Source organism: Pseudophryne corroboree, chromosome 2 (assembly GCF_028390025.1).
Source record: "Pseudophryne corroboree isolate aPseCor3 chromosome 2, aPseCor3.hap2, whole genome shotgun sequence".
NCBI lineage: Eukaryota > Metazoa > Chordata > Amphibia > Anura > Myobatrachidae > Pseudophryne > Pseudophryne corroboree.
The window spans coordinates 1,024,106,143-1,024,120,126 of NC_086445.1; positions in this window are offsets into that span (position 1 = coordinate 1,024,106,143).

Genomic DNA, 13,984 nt, shown 5'->3' on the forward strand with positions numbered 1-13,984 from the left:
GCCGCCGTAAGTCCTGATACACGCACAGCCCCTGTTGTAACAGGTCCTCCCGAAGAGGAAGAGGCCAGGGATCTTCTATGAGCAACTCCTGAAGATCTGGATACCAGGCCCTTTTTGGCCAATCCGGAACAATGAGGATCGCCTGAACCCTTGTTCTTCTTATAATTTTTATCACCTTTGGAATGAGTGGAAGTGGAGTGAACACATAGACCAACTCAAACACCCACGGTGTCACTAGGGCGTCCACCGCTAGTGCTTGAGGGTCCCTTGACCTGGAACAATATCTCTGAAGTTTCTTGTTGAGGTGGGACGCCATCATGTCCACTTAATGAACTCCACAACGACTTGTCACTTCTGCAAAGACCTCTTGATGAAGACCCCACTCTCCTGGATTGAGATCGTGTCTGCTTAGGAAGTCTGCTTCCCAGTTGTCCACTCCTGGAATGAAGACCGCTGACAGAGCGCTGGCATGTCTTTCCGACCAGAGAAGAATCTTCGTGGCCTCGGCCATCGCCGCTCTGCTTTTTGTTCCGCCTTGGCGGTTTATGTACGCCACTGCTGTCACGTTGTCTGACTGAATCAAGACCGGCAGACCTCGAAGAAGATGTTCTGCTTGCAGTATGCCGTTGTAGATGGCTCTTAATTCCAGAATGTTTATGTGTAGACAAGCTTCCTGGCTTGACCACTTTCCCTGAAAGTTTCTTCCCTGTGTGACTGCTTTCCAGCCTCTGAGGCTTGCATCTGTGGTCAACAGGATCCAATCCTGAATCCCGAACCTGCGTCCCTCCAGAAGGTGAGAACTGTGCAGCCACCACAGAAGGGAAATTCTGGACCTGGGAGATGGAATTATTTTCCGGTGCATGTCCAGGTGAGACCTGGACCATTGGTCCAGCAGGTTCCACTGAAACACCCTGGCATGGAATCCGCCATACGAAATGGCCTTGTAGGCCGCTACCATCTTCCCCAGCAACCTAGTGCAGTGAAGAACTGACACCTTTGCCGGTTTCAGAATCTGTTTTACCATGTTCTGTATCTCCAGAGCTTTTTCCACTGGAAGAAAAACTCTTTGCAGTTCTGTATCCAGAATCATACCCAGGAACGACAGCTGTGTCGTTGGATCCAACTGTGATTTTGGCAAATTTAGGAGCCAACCATGTTATTGCAGAATCGTCAGTGAAAGGGCAACATTCTTCAACAATTGCTCCTTGGACCTCGCCTTTATGAGGAGATCGTCCAAGTAAAGGATAATTGTGATTCCCTGCTTGCGCAGGAGAACCATCATTTCCGCCATTACTTTGGTGAAAATCCTAGGAGCCGTGGACAGACCAAACGGCAACGTTTGAAATTGGTAATGACAATCCTGCACAGCAAATCTCAGGTAAGCCTGATGTGGAGGATATATGGAGACATGTAAGTAGGCATCTTTTATGTCGACCGACACCATAAAATCCCCCTCCTCCAGACTGGAGATCACTGCTCGTAGAGACTCCATCTTTCTGAAAGAAATTGAGGGATTTTAGGTTTAGAATCGGTCTGACTGAGCCATCCGGCTTCGGGACCACGAACAGGCTCGAATAAAACCCTTCCCCCTGTTGAGACGGGGGTACCGTGACAATCACTTGATTTTGACACAACTTTAGTATCGCAGCGCTTACTATCTCCCTTTCTGGAAGAAAGCTGGCAAGGCCGATTTGAAAAATCGGTGAGGGGGCACGTCTTGAAAGTCTAATTTGTACCCCTGGGTTACTATGTCTACAATCCAAGGATCCAGGTCCGAGTGCACCCAGACCTGACTGAAGAGTTTGAGACGTGCCCTCACTGGTGCGGACTCCCGCAACGGAGCCCCAGCATCATGCGGTGGATTTGGTATAAGCCGGAGAGGACTTCTGCTCCTGGGAAATTGCCACAGCCTGTGACCTTTTTCCCCGTCCTCTCCCCCTCGCAGCAAAGAAGGAGGACCCACGTCCTTTTTTGAATTTATTGGGCCGAAAGGACTGCATCTGATAGTGAGGCGATTTCTTCTGCTGTACAGGGACATAAGGTAAAAATGAAGACTTACCCGCAGTAGCCGTAGACACCAGGTCAGTGAGGCCGTCGCCAAACAAGACCCTACCGTTAAACGGAAGAGACTCCATCGCCTTCTTAGAGTCAGCATCAGCATTCCATTGATGTATCCACAACGCTCTCCTTGCTGAGACCACCATGGCATTGGCCCTTGAACCCAAAAGGCCAATATCCCTTACAGCTTCTTTTAAATATGCTGCAGCGTCCCTGATGTGACCCAGAGTCAAAAGCACACTATCCCTGTCTAGGGTATCTACCTCAGATGACAAGTTATCTGCCCACCTTTCAATAGCGCTACTCACCCATGCCGCAGCAACGGCAGGCCTCAGTAGCGACCCTGTAGTGACATAAATGGATTTTAGTTGTCAGGTTCGGTTTTGCTTGTGTCCCCGGAGGGGGCGCTAGTGGGTCAGTGGAGGTAGGATGGAAGAAGTGAGGAGGCTGGATTGGGTTTCTGCGCATCAGCGCAATGGTGTTTTATTAACATAAAAGTTCACACAATAAGGCAGCAGAATAACGTGCAGGAATAAACAATAAAAAGTATGCAATGGAAATGGTGCAGCTTGGAAGCTGAGAGTCTATGGAGGAAATGGTAATGATGGATAAGTTCACTGGTGTGAGAACCAGAATGGTTTAAAACGTGGAGCCAGCAGAGATGGTAATAAATGTGTAGCAAACCTGGTAGCAGATGCAGGAGACTCAGGTGGAAGTTCACAGAGCAGTTCGTTAAGCTCAGGCAGCTAGCAAGCTGCTTCACAGGTGAGGTGATGGAATGCACCTGGAGAGAGTCTCTACTGCAGAGGCTGAAGCACACTGCGGTTGTAGTTAGGTGTGGAGCCAAATACAGATGCAGGGGTTGCTGATGCTTGTAGTTCCACGGAGATGTAGAAAGGTAACCAGGAACACGGAGGAACAGGTAGGTAACCAGGAACACGGAGGATCCAGGAAGGTAACCAGGAACACGGAGGAATCCAGGCACATGGGTCGCAGGAGTGACACAAAGTTCAGGACAACCACAGGCTCACCCTGCAGCTCCTGATATACCCCCTGGTGTGCAGACATTGGTTGGAGTGGGAAAAGGAGGTGCGGCCAAGCTCCGGATTGGCCGCCGTACTCTGACCGATGGAGACTGTCATGGCGGCGCCCATGCCGCGGCCCGGCGGGAATGCGGCGTGCTCACACGCCCGCTGTTACAGGAGCGTTCCTAGGCCCAGGATGACGTCTGGCGGCAGAGGGGCGGACGACAGCAGAACGTAGGGACCCCGGACGGAGTCCGCACCGACGGACAGATGTGGCAGTGGTGAGTCGATTCCTGACAGTACCCCCTCCTTTATGGGTGGGCACTGAACACCCACGTGGCTTGGAAGGATGAGTTCTGTGGAAGACACGGACCAACCTTGGAGCATGGACATCTGACGAATTCACCCAACTTCTCTCCTCAGGACCATAACCGGACCAGTCGATAAGGTATTGTAGACGACCGTACCGGCAACGGGAATCCAGAATCTTCTCTATCTCGAACTCCACGCCCCGCTGAGTTCGCACTTTGGGGCCGACTGGAAGAGCTCTTTGGAAGCGATTCAGGACTAACGGTCTGAGGAGAGAGACATGAAAGGCATTAGGGATTCGTAGAGAAGGTGGTAACTTGAGCTTGTAGGCCACAGGACTGATGACTCTTTCGATGGAAAAGGGACCGATGAAACGTGGTGCAAATTTCATCGACGGGACTCTAAGACGGAGGTTCCGGGTGGAAAGCCAAACCTTGTCACCAGGTTTCAGGCTAGGAACTGCACGTCTTTTGCGGTCAGCAAAGAACTTATACCGGCTAGAAGCCTTCTTGAGAGAAGCATGAATCTTCCTCCAGGTTGAAGAGAACTGACTCAAGACAGCAGTGGCAGCAGGAACATCAATGTGAGGAAGTTCTTGAAAATCTGGAACACGGGGATGTTGTCCATATACAGCAAAGAACGGAGTTGTTTCTGTAGCAGTATGGTAGCGGAAATTGTGGGCAAATTCAGCCCATGGGAGCAGGTCAAACCAGTCATCTTGAGAAGACGAAACATAAAGTCTTAAAAAGGTTTCTAACTCTTGGTTTACCCTCTCCGTCTGCCCATTCGTCTGAGGGTGGTAGGCTGACGAAAACTTGAGGTTGACTTGCATGGCAGAACAAAGGGCTCTCCAAAATCTTGCCACAAACTGAACTCCACGGTCAGATATAATTTCAGTGGGTAGTCCATGTAAGCGGAAAATCTCCCGTAGGAAGATTTGGGCAAGCTTTGGTGCGGAAGGAAGACCCTGGAGTGGTACAAAATGGGCCATTTTGGTAAACCTGTCAACCACAACCCAGATGGTATTGAATCCTTGAGAAGAGGGAAGGTCAGAGATGAAATCCATGGACAAGTGTGACCAGGGACGGTTGGGAACAGATAATGGTTGTAACTGACCTGCTGGAGATTGTCGAGGAGTCTTGTGCTGCGCACACTTTGGGCAGGATGCCACAAAATCTTTGATGTCAACTTTCATCTTCGGCCACCAGTATGTCTCAGAGAGGAACTTGAAAGTTTTCAGGACACCAGGATGCCCAGTGAATTTGGACTGATGAGCCCAAGACAGCAACTTGGAACGGAGTTCTGGGGAAACAAAAGTCTTACCAGGAGGTGGAGCAGGAGAAACTTGAGACGCAGCAAATACCACTGGACTCAGGATGGAATGCGGAACCGAGTCGGAGGTCTCCTCTTCGGACTCCATAGATCGGGATAAAGCGTCTGCCTTGATATTCTGAGAACCTGGGCGGAAATGAAGCTTAAAGTTAAAACGAGAGAAGAACATAGCCCACCGGGACTGGCGAGGATTGAGGCACTGGGCTGCCTTCAAATAAAGCAGATTTTTATGATCCGTATAGATGTTGAACGGAAATTTGGCCCCTTCCAGGAGATACCTCCATTCCTCAAGGGCCAGCTTGATCGCTAGTAGTTCTTGATCTCCAATGGAATAGTTAGCTTCTGCAGGGAGGAATTTACGAGAATAAAATCCACAAGGGTGAATCTTCCCATCAGTTCCCTTCTGGGAGAGAACAGCTCCAACTCCTACTGTGGAAGCATCCACCTCCAACTCGAATGGCTTGTTTACATCCGGTTGAGACAGAACTGGAGCAGACATAAAGGCCAGCTTGATCTTTTGAAATGCCGCTAAAGCTTCTTCTGACCAGTTGGAATGATCTGCCCCTTTCCGAGTTAAGTTGGTAATAGGAGCGATGAGAGTTGAAAATCCTCGGATAAACTTCCTATAATAATTGGCGAATCCCAGGAATCGCTGAATAGACTTGACTACTTGGAATGGACCAATTGGCAATGGCTTCCAACTTTGTCGGGTCCATCTGGAGATCCGATCCGGAAATTATATACCCCAGGAAGGGTATGGAGGGAACTTCGAAGGTACACTTGGATAATTTGCCGTAGAGACGATTCTCACGAAGACGTCGGAGGACCTCACGGACTTGCAGACGATGAGAAGAGAGATCTTGGGAGAAGATGAGGATATCATCCAGGTAAACTACGAGGTATTTGTACAGAACGTCACGGAAGATTTCGTTAACAAAGTGCTGGAACACTGCTGGGGCATTGCTCAACCCGAATGGCATTACCAGGTACTCGTAATGACCATCTCGAGTATTAAAAGCTGTCTTCCATTCGTCACCACTACGGATTCTGATGAGTTTGTAGGCACCGCGGAGATCTAACTTGGTGAAGATGCGGGCTCCCTTAACTCTATCAAACAATTCAGTGATGAGTGGTAATGGATAACTGTTCTTGATGGTAATGTCATTGAGACCCCGGTAGTCAATGCATGGACGTAATCCTCCATCCTTTTTTTTAACAAAGAAGAAGCCCGCACCAGCGGGTGAAGATGAGGGACGGATAAATCCTTTCTGTAAGTTCTCCCTGATGTAGTCGCTCATCGCCTCAGTTTCAGGAACGGATAATGGATAGGTACGCCCCCTTGGTGGTTTCTTGCCGGGAATGAGGTCAATGGGGCAATCCCACTCTCTATGGGGCGGCAGAACATCAGCTGCCTTTTCACTGAAGACGTCAGAGAAATCTTGGTAAGCCGCAGGAAGATTTGACTGGGTTTTGACTTCAGAAGACTTGATAGGACAAACTTGGGCTAAGCAGGACTGGCGACAATGTGAACCCCAGGAAGTGAGTTGTAACATAGACCAATCAATCTGCGGATTATGTAGTTGGAGCCAGGGCATTCCCAACACGATCTCCTGGGTTGCCTGAGGAATAACTAAAAACTTTATTAATTCAGAATGCAGGAACCCGACTCCCAGAACCACTGGTCTGGTTTGGTGAGAGATATTCCCCTTGGAGATTCGGCTACCATCCACTGCAGTGATGTAGACTGGATATGAGAGTTCGCAGATAGGCAAACGAAACTTATCTACCGCAGCTTGAGTGATGAAGTTTCCTGCGGCTCCACAGTCCACTAACGCAGATGCAGACTGAAGACCATCTGTAGTCTCTAAAGTCACAGGAAGAATGAGGTCTTGGTTTGAAGGAGCTTGTCTAGAAGATCCCAACTTGACTCCTCCTTTACAAGTCAGGATCTGGCGTTTCCCGAACGCACTGTACAAGAATTGATCTGGTGACCTGCAGCCGCACAATAAAGACACAGTCTCTCACGGAGTCTTCTTGACCGCTCCTCAGGAGTTAAGCGGGACCTATTAACTTGCATAGGCTCATCAGAAGGTGGAGGCTGAAATTGTACAGAAGGTACCATTCTTGACTTGCGCGGCTCACTACGAGCACGCTCACTGTTGCGTTCGCGGATGCGAGAGTCCAACTTGATGCATAGAGAAATCAGTTCAGGCAATTGCTCAGGGACATCGCGGGTTGCCAGTTCATCCTTGATCCGATCTGAAAGTCCATGCCAGAAGGCTGCTACCAGGGCTTGATTATTCCACTGAATCTCTGCGGCTAACGTCTGGAACTGGATGACATATTGTCCCATACTCCGGGTACCTTTGACGAAGCTGAATAAGGTCTGCAGAGGCTGATGTTGCACGACCTGGCTCGTCAAAGATACGTCTGAAGTTTGACACGAATTCAGCGTAGTTGTTCATCAGAGGGTCAGCACGTTCCCACAGAGGAGACACCCAACTCAAGGCAGAACCAGAGAGCAGTGAGATAATGTAGGCAACCTTGGATCTTGACGTGGGGAAATTGTGTGATAATAATTCAAACTGGATTTCACATTGGTTAAGGAACCCGCGACATAGCTTCGGACTGCCATCATATTTGCTAGGCACAGGCAGGTGCAAGCGTGACACTGGAGCTGATGCAGCCGGCGTAGAAGAACTCACAGCACTTGCAGGTGCTGGGGTAACTGGAACTGGAGTAGCAAGTACACTAGGCAGGGTTTGCTGTAGTGTATCAATCCGGGAGGACATCCCTTGCAGAAACTGGAACATCTGCTGCTGCACAGCCTCTTGACCATCCAAGCGGGAGACCAGATTTTGTAAGGCCCCTGACCCCACACTCTGACCACCGTCCGAGTCCATCGGTCCTGAACTTACTGTCAGGTTCGGTTTTGCTTGTGTCCCCGGAGGGGGCGCTAGTGGGTCAGTGGAGGTAGGATGGAAGAAGTGAGGAGGCTGGATTGGGTTTCTGCGCAATGGTGTTTTATTAACATAAAAGTTCACACAATAAGGCAGCAGAATAACGTGCAGGAATAAACAATAAAAAGTATGCAATGGAAATGGTGCAGCTTGGAAGCTGAGAGTCTATGGAGGAAATGGTAATGATGGATAAGTTCACTGGTGTGAGAACCAGAATGGTTTAAAACGTGGAGCCAGCAGAGATGGTAATAAATGTGTAGCAAACCTGGTAGCAGATGCAGGAGACTCAGGTGGAAGTTCACAGAGCAGTTCGTTAAGCTCAGGCAGCTAGCAAGCTGCTTCACAGGTGAGGTGATGGAATGCACCTGGAGAGAGTCTCTACTGCAGAGGCTGAAGCACACTGCGGTTGTAGTTAGGTGTGGAGCCAAATACAGATGCAGGGGTTGCTGATGCTTGTAGTTCCACAGAGATGTAGGAAGGTAACCAGGAACACGGAGGAACAGGTAGGTAACCAGGAACACGGAGGATCCAGGAAGGTAACCAGGAACACGGAGGAGTCCAGGCACATGGGTCGCAGGAGTGACACAAAGTTCAGGACAACCACAGGCTCACCCTGCAGCTCCTGATATACCCCCTGGTGTGCAGACATTGGTTGGAGTGGGAAAAGGAGGTGCGGCCAAGCTCCGGATTGGCCGCCGTACTCTGACCGATGGAGACTGTCATGGCGGCGCCCATGCTGCGGCCCGGCGGGAATGCGGCGTGCTCACACGCCCGCTGTTACAGGAGCGTTCCTAGGCCCAGGATGACGTCTGGCGGCAGAGGGGCGGACGACAGCAGAACGTAGGGACCCCGGACGGAGTCCGCACCGACGGACAGATGTGGCAGTGGTGAGTCGATTCCTGACATTAGTGTATTTTCTTGCTTACGATCCGCAGGATCCTTTAGGGCTGCCGTGCCAGGAGACGGAAGCGCTACCTTTTTGGATAGACGCGATAAAGCTTTGTCTACCGTGGGGATTGACTCCCACTTTTCCCTGTCCCCAGAGGGGAATGGATATGCCATTGGAATTCTTTTGGGAACCTGTATCTTTGTCAGGATTTTCCCAAGCATTTTCATAAAGCGCATTCAGTTCATGAGAGGGAGGAAACTTTACCTCAGGTTTCTTTACTTTAAACATACAGACCCTTGTATCAGGAACAGGAGGGTCCTCAGTGATATGTAACACGTCTTTTATCGCCACAATCATGTACTGAATACTCTTAGCTAGCTTTGGATGTAATCTGGCATCACTATAGTCGACACTGGAATCAGAGTCCGTGTCGGTATCTGTATCTGCTATCTGGGTAAATGCACGTTTCTGTGACCCCGAAGGGGTCTGGGCCTGTGACAAAGCATCTTCCATGGATTTTCTCCATGTTTGGTTCTTAGACTCAGATTTATCAAATCTCTTAGTCAACTTAGTCACGTTTGCGTTTAAAACACTCAACATATTCACCCAATCATCCGTCGGCGGTGCCGACACGGTCACTCTCACATTATTTTCTGTCCCCACTCCAGCCGCCTCCTGGGAAGAGCATTCAGACTCAGACATGTCGACACACACGTACCGACACCCACAACCACACTGGGGCTATAGGAGACAGACCCACAATCAAGCCTGTAAATCGGACACAGAGAGAGTTCTGCCAGCTCACACCCAGCTCCTATCCCGGTACTGAGGCCAGTAAAATGACTGCCCAGACCTGTTAGCGCTATATATATATATATATATATATATATATATATACAAATCAGCACCAAATTATTTGTGCCCCCTTCCCCCCCTGTTTTGCACCCTGTTACTTGTACAGCAGTGTGGAGGACAGGGCCAGCGTCTCTGCAGCTACTGTGAAGAGAAAATGGCGCTGGTCAGAGCTGTGTGGCGCGCTTCAGTCCCGATTAAAAATAGGTTTATACTGGTGGGGGTCCCTTAACTAGTGCCCGGGGCAGTGGCGTCACAAGGCGGGTGCGGGGGGTGCGGCCCGCACCTGGTGTGACGCCTGGAGGAGGGTGACACCAAATGTCAGCTCCTCCGCACTGACAGGAACCAGGTGCTGCAGTGAGAAAGTCTCCTACAGCACCCGGCTCCTGTCACAGAAGAGGAGCCGACAGCGGACGGAGACTGGCTCTGGGGGAAGCCCAGCATCTCCGGAGATGCTGGGCACGGCCCCAGAGTGACGATTCCGGGATCCCCGTGAAGCCACGCCCCCAGGAACAAGGCCACACCCCTTTTTGCCGCGATCGCGGCAGGAGATCAGGGGCGCGCACCGGGTGTCACCACACCCGGTGATGCCTCTGGCCCGGGGAACTGTTATAACTCATGCCAGTCTGATTTGAGGTATTCATGCTGCCCAGGGGGGGTGACGGCGCGGCTCCGGGAACAAGCAGCTAGGTGTACCGTAGTGATCGAACCCTCTGGAGCTAATGGTGTCCAGTAGCCTAAGAAGCAGAGCCCTTCAACTCTTAAGAAGTAGGTCTGCTACTCTCCCCTCACTCCCACGATGCAGGGAGCCTGTAGCCAGCAGGTCTCCCTGAATATAACAAACCTAATAAAGTATTTTTCAGAGAAACTCTGGAGAGCTCCTCAGTGTGCATCCAGTCTCACTGGGCACAGAATCTAACTGGAGTCTGGAGGAGGGGCATAGAGGGAGGAGCCAGTTCACGCCCATTCAAAGTCTTATAGTGTGCCCATGTCTCCTGCGGATCCCGTCTATACCCCATGGTTCTTGAAGCATCCCCAGCATCCTCTAGGACGTATGAGAAAACCGCATACAAAGTGTGGCAGAAAACCGCACGCAATGTGTGGCAGAAAACCGCGCGCAATGTGTGGCAGAAAACACCACGCAATGCGTGGTAGAAAACCGCGCGCAATGTGTGGCAGAAAACCGTGCGCAATGTGTGGCAGAAAACCGCGCGCAATGTGTGGCAGAAAACCGCATGCAATGTGTGGCAGCTTTAAAACTGCACACAGGGCCTAATTCAGCATGGGTTGTAGTTATGTGAAAAATTGCATAACTACAACCCATTACACTAGCATGGGGGGCACGCCCAGCACAGGGCCCAGCACAGGGCCAGCCCGCCTCCACCAGCGCTAACATGCCAAGCGCTCGCATGTTAAGGGTAGCCTTCTGCTTGCACACACAGCTACCCACCATGTTTAGGCTCACAGCGGCTGCGCCGTGGCCCACCCCACAATTGGTAGGCGTGTCCGGACCGTGCCACCACTACTCTGCAATGCAGCCCCCAAAAACGTTGCATAGATGCCCCCTCCAATTCCGTGAATGCTTCTGCCCGTCAATCAGGCAGAGGTGTTCACATATGCGAGATGTCGCATATCACCGTGTGCGCACCCACAGTGCGGCTTCTGCGCCTGCGCACACTCCAGAAGGGCTTCAGCATGCGAACGTATCGTGCCCAGTGGCGAGTTTCGCTCGCCACCGGCTCTCTTTACACTCAGGTGGGAATTACGGGCAGCTGTTGCTATTCCAGCCATTGGTACAGTGCCGACCGTCGGGATCTGGAGTCAGTCCAGTAGCAGATCTTGCCACGGGCAAGCAGGACTTTTGCCCGGGGCGCCGCCTTCCGGAGGGCGCCGCACCATGGCAAGATCCGCCACTGTGCCCCCCGCTGCTCCACCGCTGCGAAGGGAACCAGACGCTACGCGTCTAGTTTCCCTTTATGGAGAGGACCTTTGCTGTGCGGTGCGCGATAACGTCATCGCGCACCGCACAGCATTGTGGCACAGATGCTAGGGGTCATAATTGACCTCTAGTGTCTATGTAGTGCTATGGGAGAGACGTCATGACTGACGTCTCTCCCATAGATCTGAGGAGAGGAGAGAAGAGCGGCGCCGGCGGAGGTCTGCAGCGTTCTGGAATCAGGAGCGGGGATCGTAAGTATACATTTTTTTTTTCTTTCAGCGGCGCTTCAATGGGAAAAAATGGGGGCGTAACTGACCACGCCCCCATTTGAAGCCACGCCCTATATTTTTGCCCGGGGCGCCACAACGGCGAGAACCGACCCTGCGTCAGTCTCATGACGGCCGGGATCCCGAAAGGCTGGCATTCTGAATGCACCCCGTCACAGTAATTATTACTTATGGAACGTGGGGAAGACAGATTGAAGTTTCACTTCATAGTCAATATTATTAGGCTTCAAGGGTCATAGATCATTTCTACTTCCTCGTTAATTTGGAAATCTAGGGGCGGATGTACTAAGCCTTGGAGAGATATAAAGTGGAAAGAGATAAAGTACCGGTAAATCAGCTCCTAACTGCCATGTTACAGGCTGTGTTTAAAAAATAACAGGAGTTGATTGGTTAGTACTTTATCTCTCTCCAAGTACATAAACACCCAAATCTGTACAAGTTTTACAAACTTTGTAAAATAATGCAAAAAGGAGTGTTATGGTAGTCTTACCATGGTTAACACTTTTTCTGCGAGGTACATTGGGTTCCACAGGAAAAATATTGGGGTGTAGAGCAGATCTTGATCCAGAGGCAGCAACAGGCTAAAGCTTTAGGCTGTCCCAGGATGCACTGGGGCCTCCTCTATAACCCCGCCTCCAGGCACTGAGAGTTAAGTTTCGTTAACCAGTCCAATGCAGGAACAGGCAAGAGAGAAGGCAGATGTTAGTCACATAGAACCAGATTCTCACGACAGGAGAAGGTACCTGCGGCAAATGCAATACAAACCCATAGAAGCTAGGTGCGTCAGGGTAGGCGCCTCGACGAAAGAGTGTTAACAATGGTAAGGCTACCATAACACTTTTTCTGGAGCAGGTTACATTGGTTTCCACAGGGAAAACATCGGGGATGTCCTAAAGCAGTTACTTGAGGGAGGGGACGCGCCTTAGCGGATGTAAGACTCTGGTGTCCAAAGGAAGCATCCTGAGAGGCGAAGGTATCAAAGGCATAGAACCTAAGAAACGTGTTCACCGAGGACCATGTAGCCATCTTGAACAATTGTTCTGCAGACGCACTACAGCGGGCCGCCCAAGAAGGTCCAACAGACCGAGTAGAATGGGCTTTAATAGCAGCAGCGATCACCATTCTAACCCATCTGGCCAAAGTTTGCTTATTCACAGGCCCGCCACGTTTGTGGAAACCAACAGGACAAAAAGGGCATCTGACCTCCTGATAGAGGCAGTCCCCTCCACATACAGTAGATACGGAGAGCCCCAACCACATCCAAAGAACGTTCTTTGGGAGACAAATCCGAAGAGATAAAGGACGGAACCACAATTGCTTAATTAAGGTGAAAAGATGACACCACCTTAGGTAAACAACCAGGGCGAGTTCGTAGAACTGTCCGGTCAAGGTGAAATATCAGAAAGGGTGGATGACAGGACAAAGATCCTAATTCCAACACCCATCTTGCAGAGGCAATAGCTAGCAAAAACAGGACCTTGGCCGTGAGCCATTTAAGGTCCACCGATTCAAAAGGATCAAATGAAGACTCTTGCAGGGCATTTACACAACAGCCAGATCCCATGGAGCAACAGGAGGGACATAGGGAGGCTGAATCCGCAATACACCCTGAGTGAATGTATGAGCGTCAGATATAGACGCAATTTTTCTCTGAAACCATACCGACAAGGCAGATTTGTGAACCTTGAGGAAGGCCAGACGAAGGCCTAAGTCCAGGCCTTGTTGCAGAAAAGCTAGAATTCTGGAGGTTCTGAATCTATATGCATCATAATTCTTATCAGCACACCAGGTGAAGTAAGAATTCCAGACCCTGTAATAAATCCGGGCAGATGCTGGTTTGCAGGCTTTCAACATAGTTTAGATAACCGCCTCGGAGAATCCTTTGGCCCTCAGGAGTGATGCTTCAAGAGCCACGCCGTCAAAGCCAGTCTGGCCAGGTCTGGGTATAGACAAGGGACCTGTACAAGGAGGTTTGGGCGCTGAGGAAGTAGAAGGGGATGCTGTGTCGACAGACCCTGCAGGTCTGAGAACCAATGCCGCCTGGGCCACACTGGAGCGATGAAAAGTAGCGATCCTCCCTCATGTTTGAACTTCCGTAGGACCCTGGGCTGGAGTGACACTGGAGGGAACACATAGGGTAGCCGAAAGTTCCATGGAACCGCCAGTGCGTCCACGAACGCTGCTTGAAGATCCCTGGTCCTTGATCCGAAGACCGGAACCTTGTGATTGTGTCGAGACACCATGAGGTCTACGTCCGGTAGGCCCCACCTGTCCACTAGGAGTCGAAAGACTTCTGGATGAAGGCTCCACACTCTCCGTGCACGTCCTGGCGA